General features: G+C 44.4%; 1 protein-coding gene across 18 annotated transcripts in view; it reads right to left on the bottom strand.

Annotated features, from left to right (window-relative positions):
- Positions 1–14,750, bottom strand: part of NFASC (neurofascin) — a 328,885-nt gene that overhangs the window by 189,753 nt on the left and 124,382 nt on the right. The window contains exon 1 of one of the 18 annotated variants that reach the window (XM_054981819.1): positions 6,025–6,066. The exons of the other annotated variants lie outside the window; for them this stretch is intronic. The gene's annotated coding sequence lies outside the window, so the exon portion shown is untranslated. Of the gene's footprint in view, positions 1–6,024; positions 6,067–14,750 lie in introns of those variants that run through there. 18 annotated transcript variants of the gene reach the window in all.

Here is a 14,750-nt window from a genome sequence, read left to right as displayed (position 1 = left end):
CTCAAATGCTTCTCTGTGGCTGCATCAGGCCCAGTGCACTCATGGAGGGGGTGCCGGCAGCCGCCTCAAGTGCTGAACTCTGAAGGAGGCACTGTGCCGGCCCCGACAACCCTCCCCCCAACCCGGAAGCAGGCCGCATCCCTGCTTGCCTCTCCGCCCCTTTGCCGCTGCCACCTGCCTCGCCTTGGCCCCCAGCGAGCTGGGGGCCCTGGCGGTGCAGCAGCGAGCAGGACGGTGAACAGGGAAGCAGGCCACCTCCCTGCCCCTTCACCACTGCTGCCCGCCTCAGGTGAGGGGGGGGCGCTCCTGTGCGATGATGTCACAAGTGATGTCATCATGCAGGGCCAGAGTACATGCACGCTTTGCGTGCGCACACGGGGCAAGAGTCGCCACCTCCTGCCCAGAGAGCCCCACAACCACGCTATGCCGCCGCCCTTCCCAATCACCAAGAATACTGAAAGCAGTCTGGAAAACCTGTAAAAGGTATAATTTTGGAGATGTATTTAAAATTCATCATTTTTAAGCCTACAATATCAAGTTGGTTACCGGGGTGGGTAGGGGCACAAGTAGGTATTTCGCCTCAGGTGCCAAAACCCCTAGCACCAGCCCCCACCATGGTTTAATCATTCACAAATTCTGAACAATGGACCCCACAGGGCTGAATAGGGACATGGGATTTTTATCTCACTACAGAGGCTAATTTTCCGCATTTTCTCTCCTGCTTTAATCAATCCAAATACATTTTGTATTGTATCTTTGCATCCTGACTCCTTTCTTTGCAACACCCTTCCTACTTTCTGACCAGGTGATAACGGCTCAGGAGTCAGGACCCATTCCAGCTTTGATTCTTTTTTTTTCCTTGTTGAAATTTTTATTTTATTATATTATAGAAAAATTTAAAGAGAAAGAGGATAATTAATAGAGGCCTAGAGTAGTCTACACAAAGTAACCTGCCCCCCAAATAAAAAAGTTTTGTTTCTTTGAAAGATTGTACCCTGGAAATCTTGTTGGTCTTTAAGGTGCTACTGGACTCAAATCTTGCCCTTCTATTGGAAACCAACATGGCTAGCCATCTAAAACATACTGGTCTAGTAGCTGATGGGATGTTCCTAATGATTTCTCAACCCACTAACTCCCCCACTCCCTATTTCCAAGCCTTCTCTTTATGAACATCTCCTTGACAAAATGAGACTCACAAAATGCTAGTGTGTAGTTTGCCCTAAGTAGAATATGGTAGGACAAAAGAGATCAGTTCATAACTGTTAGAACTTTCTAACTCATCCAATTACTCTAAAGTGTTACAAACAGTGTAGAACCCCTGCTGTGATATATATCCCCAGACATATAAATAATAGGTATTAACAACAGGTAATTAAGGGCTTCTGAGACAACAATATCACAAGCTGATGCACAGTTATACCATAGTTGGTACCAGAATGTCAGGTAAGGGTACCAGAACTAGACATGGGCACGAACCAAAAAAATTTAATGAACCAGCAGTTCGTGGTTCGGTGCCGACGACAAACCCAAACCAGCGAACCAAAACGAACATTTCCCGCTGATGAACTAGTTCGAGGTTCGTAGTTCATAGGCATCAGAACAGTCCCCGTTGGACTTAGGGAGCCCATATTCACAGGGAGTGTTTAGCAGGCTCTCCTCCAGCTAGCACCCAAGTTAGGTCAAGATTGCAATAGGGATCTTGGAGTTATACCCTCTCCAATCCAAGGCCCCCAGGAAACTCCCATTTGTTACAATTAGAGCCACCAGTTGACGCTGGCCCAGTGTACAAGGGGTTGGCCGTCAGAACTGCCTATCAGGGTTTGCAGGGATGAGATCGGAGTGCCCATGGCTACAGAACACCCCCCTTCCCCCTCCCTCCCCCGGGTGTTTTCTCTCATGTAACCAATTGTAACCAATTTGCAGCTCCATGGTTGGAAGGAAGACCTGCCGATCAAGGTAAGCTGGGCTTCGATTCGGGTTTCCAGGGCGACAGAAGGAGTGCAGACAGAGTTCAGGCATTCCCCCAGCTCCGTTTCCAAGGGAATTGATTGATGGTGCTTGACTGTCTGGCTTCATGAACCGCAGGCGAACACAACAAACCGGGCTTCCAATGAATGCTGGTTCATTGGCCATGGACCCTCACGAACCGCCGGATCATGAACAGCCAATCAGGCTGTTCGTGGGTTTTTTGGGTTTGTAATGCAGTTCGTGCCCATGTCTAACCAGAACTCTAACCAGGGCCTTATAGGTCAATACCAAGACCTTGAACCTGATCCGATACTCCACTGGCAACCAATGCAGCTCGCACAATATTGGTGTAATATGCACCCTATTTGGTGCTTTCATAATGATGCACACCGCTGCATTTTGCACCAGCTGTAATCTTCAAGTCAGGCTCAAGGGTAGGCCCATGTAGAGCGAGTCACAGTAATCTAACCTAGAGATGACCGTTGCCTGGATCACTGTAGTTAAGTCACAGGTAGACAGGTAAGGGACAAGTTGCTTGGTCTGCCGCAGGTGGAAAAAAGAAGACCTGACAACCGCTGTGACCTGTGCCTCCATTTGCAGGGAGGCATCTAGGATCACCCCCAGGCTCTTAACCCTATGGACTGGCACAAGCTGTGCCCCATCGAGAGCAGGGAGCTGGAGTCCCAAATCCAGTCCTCCGTGGCTCAAGTACAGGACCTCCGTCTTTGTTGGGTTCAGTTTCAGTCGACTCTGTTTCAACCAATAAGTCATGGCTGCAAATGCATGTTCCAGGACATCTGGGGCTGAGCTGGGCCAGCTGTCCATCATCAGATACAGTTGGGTGTCATCTGCATATTGATAATTACCACCAAGGGCAGGATGCCCTAGGAACCCAATAAATCAATAAATTATTTACTCAAAATCTTATTATTCGTGTCTTGCTCATCATGTGAATAAAAGATATACAATCGGTCAAATATTTACAATGTGTACATATACAATTACATAAATACACACATATGTCCCATAATAGCTGCAAAGAGACAATGATACTTCTATAACTTCCTATACAAATTTGCTGGAGTAATGACAGTTCTTGGAATGATTCTTCCTCATGTCCTCACACTCCAAATATGTGGTGATGCCAACAGGATGGTCAGTATACGGTAAATGTTCAAAAACAGCAATGTCAGAAGAGCCTGATAGGATCCCTCTGGATCTCCAGGTAGGTGGCAACGAGCCCGCCAGTTTAGAGTTGCTCGTTTCGGTTTCCCTTCATCCTGGTCTCCTCTCTAACATAAAAGCATTAACAAATATAAACCACCCTTGCTTAGTATATTGAACATTGTATAGTATTCCTTACACACAGTGTAAAACCTTGTATAAAATTCTTACATACGTTGCATAACATACTTACATGCACATAATAGTCCTAGTCACACTCTCCAGATAGAAACTTTCCAATTCCAATCAACGCTAATTTACAGCAGGTGCTTGTCTGTAGTAACGAGCTCTTTTTGTAATCCTGGCTACATGCCTACATTCACTTCTCTTAAAGGTACCATACCTCAATAAATCTGTTAGTTACAAAAATACTGCAAAGTTGATCTCACTGTTTAATCCATATGGGGTTGTACAGTTCATTCTGAAAATCCATTTGGCTTCACTCTGTAATAGCCTCCTATTGTCATTATAATCAAATTGCACCACTTCTAAAACAGAGTATCTTAGTTCCCTTTCATTGTTATGATTTTTAGCAAAATGATCCACTAAAGGGGCTTCCAGGTTTCCTGTGCGGATCTTGGAAAGATGTTCTCTTATTCTCACTTTTACTGGTCGCTTTGTGCTTCCCACATATACCAAAGGGCAGGGGCATTGGATTATATATACCACTCGTGGTGTAGAGCACGTGGAAAACGATTTAGAATAGAGTGGTCTACCTGTTGTGGGATGTTTTATAGATTCAAGTGGTACACTCAGGGCACAAACATTGCAGTGCCCGCATGTATGATGTCCCAAAGGCAAATGTGGTTGTTCTACTACTGGTCTAAAATCAGAGTGCACTAACGAATCTCGGAGACTTTTAGTACGTTTGAATCCAACCCTCAGAGGTATATCACATCCAGGCACATCTTTGATGATATGCCAGTGCCTCCTAATAGTACTGGCTATATCTCCTGCTAGATGTGAAAACTCTAATCCCCATGCTATGCCTCGATCTTCATGTCTCTGTGTGTTCTGAGGGTGCAAAAGGTCTTGCCGTGACCTAATTTCAGCTCGTTTCAGGGCACTATTCACAATATCCCTCGGGTAGCCCCTAGATGTAAATGCTCCACACATATCCCTTGCTTCCCGCTCAAAATCTATACTACTAGTGGAATTGCGCTTCAAACGAAGGAATTGGCCATAGGGGATATTATTTTTAAGGTCACGTCTGTGGAAAGATGAATAGTTGAGATAAGCTGACCGGTCAGTAGGTTTTTTATAAGGTCTGACTCCTAACCTAGTATCTCACATTTTATATACTGTCACATCTAAGAATGATATACACTGTTCATGTCCCTCATATGTGAATTTTATATTATTATCCATTTGATTTAACCAGTTCACAAAGTCATTAGCATAGTCCCGCCCCCTCATTATGAGGAAAATGTCATCAATGAATCTCTTCATGATGATGATGTGTTTGAAAAATGGATTATTGGCTGGATTCAAAATAAGCCGTTCTTCCAAATCAGCCATAAATAAATTGGCAATGCAAGGAGCTGCTGAACTACCCATGGCAACTCCCTTGATTTGGTAAAAAAATTGTTGTCCAAAGTGGAAATAATTCCTCTCCAAAATAATATCCAGCAGATTTAAGAGAAAAGGGGTTGGGGGATCATCTGTTCGTCTATTTAATAATACACTTTCAATGACTCTCCTGGCTTCTGAATGAGGAATCGAGGTGTATAATGCCTGTACATCTAGGGTCATCAGGAAGGTGTCCCTCGGCACCCTCAGCTCTTCAATAAAATTGATGAACATAGTCGTATCTTTAATGTAGGTTGGTATCTTCCTTACAAACGGCTGTAGTATATTGTCTAAGCAGACAGCCAAGGGCTCTAAGATGGAATTAGAGCCTGAAATGATTGGGCGTCCTGGGGGGGGGGGCGAGTCTCTTTGTGAATCTTCGGGAGACAATAAAACACCGGAGTGCGTGGGCTGGTATTCAGAAGGCTCCGGTGTAATTGCTGTGATATATAATTCAAGCCCAAAGCCTCATCCACTACAATTTTGATTACCCTAGCAATATCCGAGGCTGGGTCATGGTCAATTTTTCTATAAAACGTCTCATCCGATAATTGTCTATTGACCTAGACTGTGGAGAAAAGAGACAAGCCACTGTAAGGCAGTCCCTTGTATCCCCACATCGGCAAGGTGGTGAGTCAGAAGATCATAATCGACTGTGTCAAACGCTGCTGACAAATCCAATAATATCAGCAGCGCTGAACCACCTCAATCCAGATGTCTGCGAAGGTCGTCCGTGAGGGTGACCAGCAGTGTCTCCGTCCCATGTCCTGGCCAGAACCCGGACTGAAAGAGATCTAGGGCTGAGACATCATTCAGAAAACCCTGTATCTGTCCCACTGCCGCCTGCTCAATCACCTTTCCCAGAAATTGGAGGTTTGAGACTGGGCGATAATTGACCTGGTCAGTGGGGTCCAGTGATGGTCTCTTCAGGAGAGGTCTCAACACGGCTTCCTTTAGTGGCCCGAGAAAAACCCCAGTGCCCAAGGATGTGTTAACAATGGCCTCCAATGAGGACCGCAGACCGTCGGCACTGGCCTTTACCAGCCATGATGGGCATGGGTCCAGGGGGCACGTGGTGGGCCTAACTGATTGCAGGGTCCTGTCAATCTCTTCCCCGGAGAGTGGACTGAACTGATCAAATATTGACCCTAAAGATGGCCAAGGGGTCTCTAGTTCCTTCATGGTATCAACTGTGGCTGGCAAGTCACGGTGGAGAGACAAAAATTTTTCAGCAAAAAATTTGTATTTTGTTTGTATTCTTACCTGAGAATAACAGCAACTACACTTGCAGCAAGTGTAAATTGGTAGCCCTGCCGGAGAAGAAGATACAGGGACTTGAGATACGCTTGTTCACACTTAATGTAATAAGGGAAGGTGAAGAGTACACAGACAGAACACATGAAACACTTTTCAGAGGGCAACCTGAGGAGGAGAGAAAAGGTATCTTAGAATTTGCAGGAGCACCCAATACAAGAAGTGGGCACATGGAAGAAAGTAACCCACAGAAGCAAGATTATTAGCAGACACTCTGAGCCTCTGATGCTAAGCAATTGGTTCCAGGATCTCCCCACAGATATTGATTCTGGACTACTGGATCGAGAGTTACTCCCCCGGACTCCTTGAACCTTGAAACAAATTTCTCAGGGCCCTGCAGATGAGAAGACTCGAGCTTTCCTTCCTCAGTATAGGAGAAAGCATGTGCTGGTAATTGGGGACTCCCTACTGAGACGGGTAGAGGTAAAGTGTGCCGACCAGACTTGTTGTCTCAACAGGAATGCTGTCCACCAGGTGCATACATCTAGGAAGTGTCAGAAATGGTAGGAAAACTTATCAAACCCACAGGTTATTCTCTCTTCCTCCTGATACATGTGGGAACAAATGATATTGCCTAGCACCAGTCCAGAATGCATGAAAAAAGATTATGTGGCTCTGGGTAAAGAGGTTAAGGACCTGGGAGCACAGGTTGTGTTTTTGTCCATTCTTCCTGTCATAGGCCGTGGTTTAGGAAGGGAAAGAAGAATGCTGCAAATAAATGACTGGCTACGTAGATGGTGTCATGAGGAGCGGTTTGGTTTTTTGGATCATGGCTTACGCTTTTGAGATGAAGCTCTTCTATTGAGAGCTGGTTTGCACCTCACGAGGATAGGAAAAAATATGTTTGGTAAGAGCCTTGCAAACCTGATAATGAGGGCTTTAAACTAAATCCTATGAGGGAGAGAGACAAAAATTCAAAGCCTGTAACTGGAGAAGGGAACACTGAAGACCTGCAGGAAGTGAAACATGCTAGGAAACATTCACTTGCAGGTAAGCACAGAAACAAAAACCTCTGGGTATATAACTCATGGCTTCCAATGTCTCTACACTAATACACAGAGTATGGGAAACAGGCAGGAGGAACCTGAGGTCCTAATACAGGAAGGGGACTATGACATAATAGGCATTACTGAAACTTGGTGGAATGACACTCACAATTGGAATACTAGGATTGAGGAATACAACTTGTTCAAAAGAGATAGACAAGTAAGGAAGGGGGGAGGAGTAACACTGTATGTAAAGAATGTATATATTTGTGAGGAAATACATGTATCTGAGCATGGAAATTCAGCTGAGAGTCTCTTGGTAAAAATAAAAGAAATAGGAAATAATAGTGATACTATGGTGGGGGTCTGCTATAGACCACCAACCCAAGCAGAGGACTTGGATGAGAAACTTCTAGAACAAATTACAAAGTTCACAAAGAGATGGGACACAGTGGTCATGGGAGATGTCAATTACCCGGATATCTGTTGGAAGTCTAACTATGTTAAAAATGAAAGGTCAAATAAATTCCTGACTTGTCTTCCTGACAACTTCATTTTTTAGAAAATAGAGAGGGAAACAAGGGGTTCTGCTATCTTGGACTTGATACTCACCAACAGGAAGAGCTGGTTGACAAAGTGAAAGTTGTGGGCACCCTGGGTAGCAGTGACCATGTAATTTTGGAATTTACAGTCTTGGGGAAGGAAAAAGCTGTACATAGACAAGACATATAGGCTGGACTTCAGGAAAGCAAATTTTAAAAAACTGAAAGCTATGCTGGGTAGAATCACATGGTCAGAAATACTTAAGAAGAAGGGAGTTCAAGAGAGGTGGGAGTTTCTTAAAAGCAAAATATTGAAAGCACAATCAAAAATTATTCCTATGAGAAGGAAAAATGGGGGAAGCTTAAAGAAGCCATGGCTTCGTAAACAGCTTTCTAATGAACTGAGAAATAAAAAAGACTCATTTAGGAAATGGAAGGAGGGCCTTATAACCAAGGATGAATATAAACAAATAACCAATGCGTGTAGGGAGAACGTTAGAAAAGCTAAAGCTCAGTATGAGCTTAGGCTAACAAGAGATGCTAAAAACAACAAAAAAAGGGTTATTTGCTTACGTTCAAAGTAAGAAAAAGAGCAAGGACGTGGTAGGCCAATTGCAGGGACTGGGAAGTGAAATTGTAACAGGTGATGAAGAGAGGGCAGAACTGCTCAATTCCTATTTTTCCTTAGTCTTCTTCTGCGAGGGGAATGGTGCTCAACATGGCAATAACAGAACACATGATGGGGGAAGGAAGTTATAGCCTATGATCAGCATAGAGATAGTATGTAAACACCTAGTTTCTTTAAATGGAACTAAGTCCTCAGGGCCAGATGAATTGCACCCAAGGGTACTAAAAGAACTCACAGATATAATTTCTGAGCCTCTGTCCCCTATTTTTGAGAATTCTGGGAGATCAGGTGAGGTGCCAGAAGATTGGAGGCGGACAAATGTTGTCCCCATCTTCAAGAAGGGAAAAAGGAGGATCCAGGTAACCACTGACTTGTCAGCTTAAATCTATACATGGAAAAGTCTTAGGACAAATAATCAAACAGCCAGTCCTTGAGCATTTAGAAAGGATGGCTGTGATTACTAAGAGCTAGCATGAGTTTCTCATGAACAAGTCATGTCAATCTGTCGAAGGCTTTTACGGCCGGAGAACGATGGTTGTTGTGGGTTTTCCGGGCTGTATTGCCGTGGTCTTGGCATTGTAGTTCCTGACGTTTCGCCAGCAGCTGTGGCTGGCATCTTCAGAGGTGTAGCACCAAAAGACAGAGAGATCTTTTGGTGCTACACCTCTGAAGATGCCAGCCACAGCTGCTGGCGAAACGTCCGGAACTACAATGCCAAGACCACGGCAATACAGCCCGGAAAACCCACAACAACCATCATGTCAATCTCTTTGTTTGAGAAAGTTACTACCTTGCTGGATCAGGGGAATGCTGTAAACATAGTTTATCTCGATTTCAGTAAGACTTTTGATAAGGTTCCATATAATATCCTTGTTGACAAGTTGGTAAAATGTGGTTTGGATCCTATTACAATTAGTTGGATCTGTAACTAGTTGACAGATCGCACCCAAAAAGTGCTAGTTAATGGTTCCTCATCCTCTTGGAGAAGAGTGACAAGTTGAGTTCCTCAGGTATCAGTCCTGGGACCTGTTCTATTCAACATTTTTATAAATGATTTGGATGAAGGAATAGAGGGAATGCTTATTAAATTTCCAGATGATCCTAAATTGGGAGGGGTAGCAAATATGGTCAAAGTCAGAGTAAGGATACAGGATGATCTTGACAGGCTGGAAAACTGGACTAAAACAAATAAAATGAATTCCATCGGAGATGAATGCAAAGTTCTGCATTTAGGTAGGAAAAATCAAATGCATAATTATAGGATGGGGAAGACTTGTCTTGGCAGTAGTATGTGCAAAAGGGATCTAGGGATCTTAGTAGACCAAACACTGAACATGAGACAGCACTGTGATGTGGTGGCTAAAAAGGCAAATACAATTTTCGGCTATATCAACAGAAGCATAGTGTCCAGACCATGAGAAGTGATGGTATCACTCTACTCTGCTCTGGTTAGACCTCACCTAGAGTATTGTGTTCAGTTTTGGGCACCACAATTTAAGAAGGATATAGACAAGCTGGAATGTGTCCAGAGGAGGGCAACAAAGATGGTGAACAGTCTGGAGACCAAGTCCTATGAGGAAAGGTTGAAGGAGCTCGGAATGTTTAGCCTGGAGAGACGATGACTGAGAGGTGATATGATAACCATCTTCAAGTACTTGAAGAGCTGACATATAGAGGATGGCGCAGAGTTGTTTTCCACTGCCCCAGAAGATCAGACCAGAACCAACTGCTTGAAAATTAAAAGAGTTTTTGGCTAAATATTAGGAAGAACTTCCTGACAGTTAGAGCTGTCTCTCAGGCGAACAGGCTTCTTTGGGAGGTGATGGGCTCTCCTTCTTTGGATGTTTTTAAGCAGAGGCTAGATGGCCATCTGACAGCAATGCTAATTCTGTGAACCTGGGTAGATCATGAGGGGGGGAGGTCAGAATGGGTTACATCAGTGCTTAATTCTCATGGCCTTCTTACATGCCCAGGGTAATGCCGATTGCCACCTTGGAGTCAGGTAACAATTCTCCATAGGCCAGTTTGGCTAGGGATCCTGGAGATGTTTTGCCATCTTCTGGGCATGGAGCAGGGGGTCACTGGGGCAGTTGGGGTGGGGGGTAAGTTGTGAATTTCCTGCATTGTGCAGGAAATTGGACTAGATGACCCTAGAGATCCCGTCCAACTCTATGATTCTATAATTCTAAGATGACTGGTATTTTGGAGCTTTACTACACTAGGAAGAAGGCTTGATACCTGAATGGTGCTATGGTTTCTCACACAAGCTCAGATCATATGACATGCTATGATATGATATGATCTGCTATCAAAATGGATGTTTGGAAAAACAGCAGGTGAAAGTGAGCAGTGGGGCACTTGTTTGTAAGTTCAAGAAAAATGGGTTTAAAAAATTGTCAAAACCTAGCCACAAAGTGGGGATTATCACTAGCTAACAGAGGTATCGTACATACGGCCCTGCCCAGCCTCCAAGCCTGTACAATAGCCAGAAACATGAAGACAGCCTCATTCCCTTATACTGAATGAGTGACCAGTTGAGGAACATGTTCTGCAATATCTTTTAGGGAATACAGTTAAATGGCAAGAGTGGACATGAGTTTTTTGAGGGGTGGCTGCAAAACATGGCTTTTGTGAAGCTGAGATCTGGCTGGTCCTTGGTGGTTCTGATAGCGGCCCTAAGTTCTCCTAAGAGGCCTGCCTTCAACTTCCCAGCACTGATGCTGCAGCCAGCCCTGCATCCATATTAATGTTTTGCCAGCAGCTGATGAATGTTTTGCCAACAGCCAGTCACTTAGAACAGTGGCTAGGATTTCTGTTGGGCAGCGGACAAAGGGACAGAAGGAGACAAACTGTGATTGATGCATACAATGTGGCTTGTTTTGTTCATAAGGCACACAAATCATAGCTTGTTGCATGCAACAACTAAATGTCTCTATTATATCAATGTTTGTCTTTCATAATTGAGACAATTATCATCTAAACTTGTGATGAGCTGCATATAGGTCACAGAGCCATCACCCGCAGGTGTCCCTCTCATGCCCTCTGCAAAATAACCCAAAAACTAATTCACTACAATTGTATTCTCCACAACGAACAATGAAGGTGCCTTGAAAAACCCACAGCAACATACTGAATGAAGGCAGATACATTTCCAGGCAAGAACCCAGGACAGAGTCTGACATGGGAATCATGGGAGATTTTCTTTGGGCAACAGAAGTGGAATTAGTGGCTTAAACTACAACCAGGATAATGGGAATGGTTGCACTTGTGTGGTATGACTCCAAACACAATTTAATCCAAAAACAACAGTACTAAATCTAGACTATGGATAATAGATTGATCAGGGGGAAAGCTTTGGGGTGATTGCTGAACAGTTTTTTGACACAGAAGCAACAGGCCCTGATGGGGGCCAATGTTTCACTTAATTGCTACTTGCCTTTTAGACATGGTATATTGACAATTACCAGGGCTTTTTTCCTGGGAAAAGAGGTGGTGGAACTCAGTGGGTTGCCCTAGGAGAAAATGGTCACATGGCTGGTGGCCCCGCCCCCTGATCTCCAGACAGAGGGGAGTTTAGATTGCCCTCCGCACCACTCGACGGCGTGGAAGGCAATCTATACTCCCCTCTGTCTGGAGATCAGAGGGCGGGGCCACCAGCCATGTGACCATTTTCAAGAGGTTCTGGAATGCCGTTCCACCACGTTCCAGCTGAAAAAAAGCCCAGAAAATTACCTCTTGGAGCTGACTGAGCAACCAAGCTCAGCTTGGCACCCCTCCAGCTTGGTGCCCTGGCAGTCGCCCAGCTTACCCATCCCTATGGCTGGCCCCAAAAGGCTGGGGATTCCTGAGCAAGGCCAATCAGATCATATACAACCATACTTGTCACCTTGCATATAAGCCAATGATACTTTCAAGCCAATTATGGGAGGAACTGGATGTGCCCAAGATCTGATTAGTTCCTCTGGCACACTTCTAGCATTTCTAAGACTAAATACAACATCCCAAATGGGAGGCAGAATATGACTAATTCTGCACAGATAATTTCCCTCTATTTTGGATCCATACTGTGTCAGGGTTTTTTTTACGAATTCAGCATAAAATTCAGTATCTTTGGGGGTCATTCCAGTTCCTTTTTGGGCTTTCTCCAAGTTTAAGGGAGCACTGTTGCCCCAATCTTCTTTAAGATTCGATACAGAGTCACCTTTCCTTCTGTGCATAACTTTTCTTTCACCTTTCTTTGCTCCTCCCTTTCCCACCCCTTTCCCACCTTCCGCTGATTGATCTCTGGTAAATATCCAACCACTCCCTTTTCCTGCTGTTTTCCACTTCTCCCTCTCCTCCCATTGAAGGACGGTTTTTCCTTTTGTGTGCGTGTTCATTCAGATTGCTATGTTGCTAAAATTGCAGCAATGGTATAATTTTTTTATCATTAAGGTTGCTGTATCACTAAACCTGCTGTGACAGCAATGATTTTCTAATTTTTGCAAGCAGAACTTTTCTGAAAACTGTACGGCCTTGTATTACTGTTGTAAGCAGAGAAAGGAGCACTGAGAGCACTGCAAGGCAAGTTCTTAAAGAGCTCAGCAGAAGAAAGCATCTATCAGCTTCCCCTCTTCTCTTTCCAAGCAAAGGAGAGGCAGAATAGGAAGGGGGCTCAGATGTGAAAGCCCCATTAAGAGTCTGGCTTGTGTCTTGCCTTTCCCCCACCCAGCAGCGATAAGGAGAGAGAGAAAAGAGAGAGCCAAGACAGGGTCCAAATTCTCCTAGTCCTGCACAATTGCTTCCCACCTCTTCCTCCTGGCTCTTTCTTCTTTGATATTGACTGTACTGATTCACACACAGTGAGTTTCAGTGAGAAAAGTGGACTATAAATAACATTGTCATAAATAAATAAGTCTGAAAGGGACAAAGGGAGGGAAGGAGAGAGAGAGGATCCATGGGGCACCATGTCCAGCTGAGCTGAGTGTGGATAAATGTGAGTGGGTGAGCAAGGGAGCAATAAATATGGTCTCACTGAAGGTTGGCAGTGGGGTGAAGGGTCAAGCAAAGCTCTCAGAGAAAAAAAGAAAATTTAAAATGTCAGCAACTATGACATAAATGATGAAATCATCATTGATGCTATCTTCTGTTCTGGAAACAATCATGAGGAAAATTTGCACCAATTCCACATTGGGGGGAAAAGCCAACTTCAAGATAGAGGTGAGGAACAATCAGGACTGAACAAAACAAAGGAATCCACATTGAATTCTAAGAAAATCAGGAAAAAGCTGATGGCACAGAAAAGATCTCCATCAAAAGTTTTACATTGCTTTCTTTGCCCATTGCTTTCATCAGTAATACAGTAAATGTTGCATCTTGCTCTGGGAATACAACTCTATGTGGATCAGTAAATCCCCTCTGTGTGTCCCAATTCCACCAGTCAGAGACTAAGCGGGGGTGTTTTAACTTGATTTTTTTGGGCCATTCTAAATTTTTTTTTGATCCAGCTGCTACCAAAAAAGAAAAAAGAGTACAGCAGTATCACAGAATCACTAGATACAGGTAAAAATGAAACTTCTCCAAGATTTACAATGTTCTCAGAAGTCAACATCGATAGAATAAAAGTTTCATGAGTATAAAGCTTTGTTACCATTTATACCAGATGTGAATGTTACGATCTATTGTGGCTCAAATATAGTTCTGTCATAGATTGGGAGTGGCACAGGCTCTTTCTAGATGAAAAGCTAAAATTATAACCAAACATAGCAAGTGATAACTGCCCACACATAATTAAATGAATGATATTTACCTTGCTACTAGCAAACAATGTGAAAAATGCAAGAGAGTGCAGAGTGTGATTCTGAAGGAAAATGAATGAGAGGAGGAAATATATCATAAGGAGGACACACCTTACTGTGGTAGCACTGGTACTATCCAATATGTGCTTCTGACACTAGCTAAAGATAGTTATTAGTTTTATATAATTGCACATCTCCCACCTTTCTTCTATCATGAAAAAGCCCTTTGGAGGGGACTTCCGGCGGTGGTGCTTCGTCTCAGTCAACTTCAGCTAGTGGTCACATAATTGAGGAGGAGACTGAGGAACCAGCGGCATCCGTGATGGAAGGGAACTGGTCAGCTAATGTGGGGCAAGTTGTTCTGGTGGTACAGCCGCCTGAGACAGAGGGGAAGTGTTCTTGGCCCCAACAAGGGGAAGCTTGGCCTTGGGCCCAAGCGAGTCAGGCCACACAACACCCCATATACACGCAGGTGGGCTCCTCTAGAGGGACAACGGGCATTGGAATGGCTGCTGACTGGGCCCAATGGGGTCAGCCCCCACTGTCAGGGCAAGTGCCTGGGTCACCCAGTTGGGTTCCTTCACCTGCCCAGTCACAGGTGGGGATGGTGCTCGTTCCGCCTTGGGGAACTTATTTTGGTGTTCCATGGTCCAATTATGGAGCTGTGCCTTTCAGGGCCCTGCCATTTGGCAATATGGCCATACCCCTTGGCGATCACCTTACCCCAGCGACAAGGGAGAAG

This window comes from Eublepharis macularius, chromosome 5 (assembly GCF_028583425.1).
Source record: "Eublepharis macularius isolate TG4126 chromosome 5, MPM_Emac_v1.0, whole genome shotgun sequence".
NCBI lineage: Eukaryota > Metazoa > Chordata > Lepidosauria > Squamata > Eublepharidae > Eublepharis > Eublepharis macularius.
This window is presented reverse-complemented; position numbering and strand designations above follow the sequence as displayed.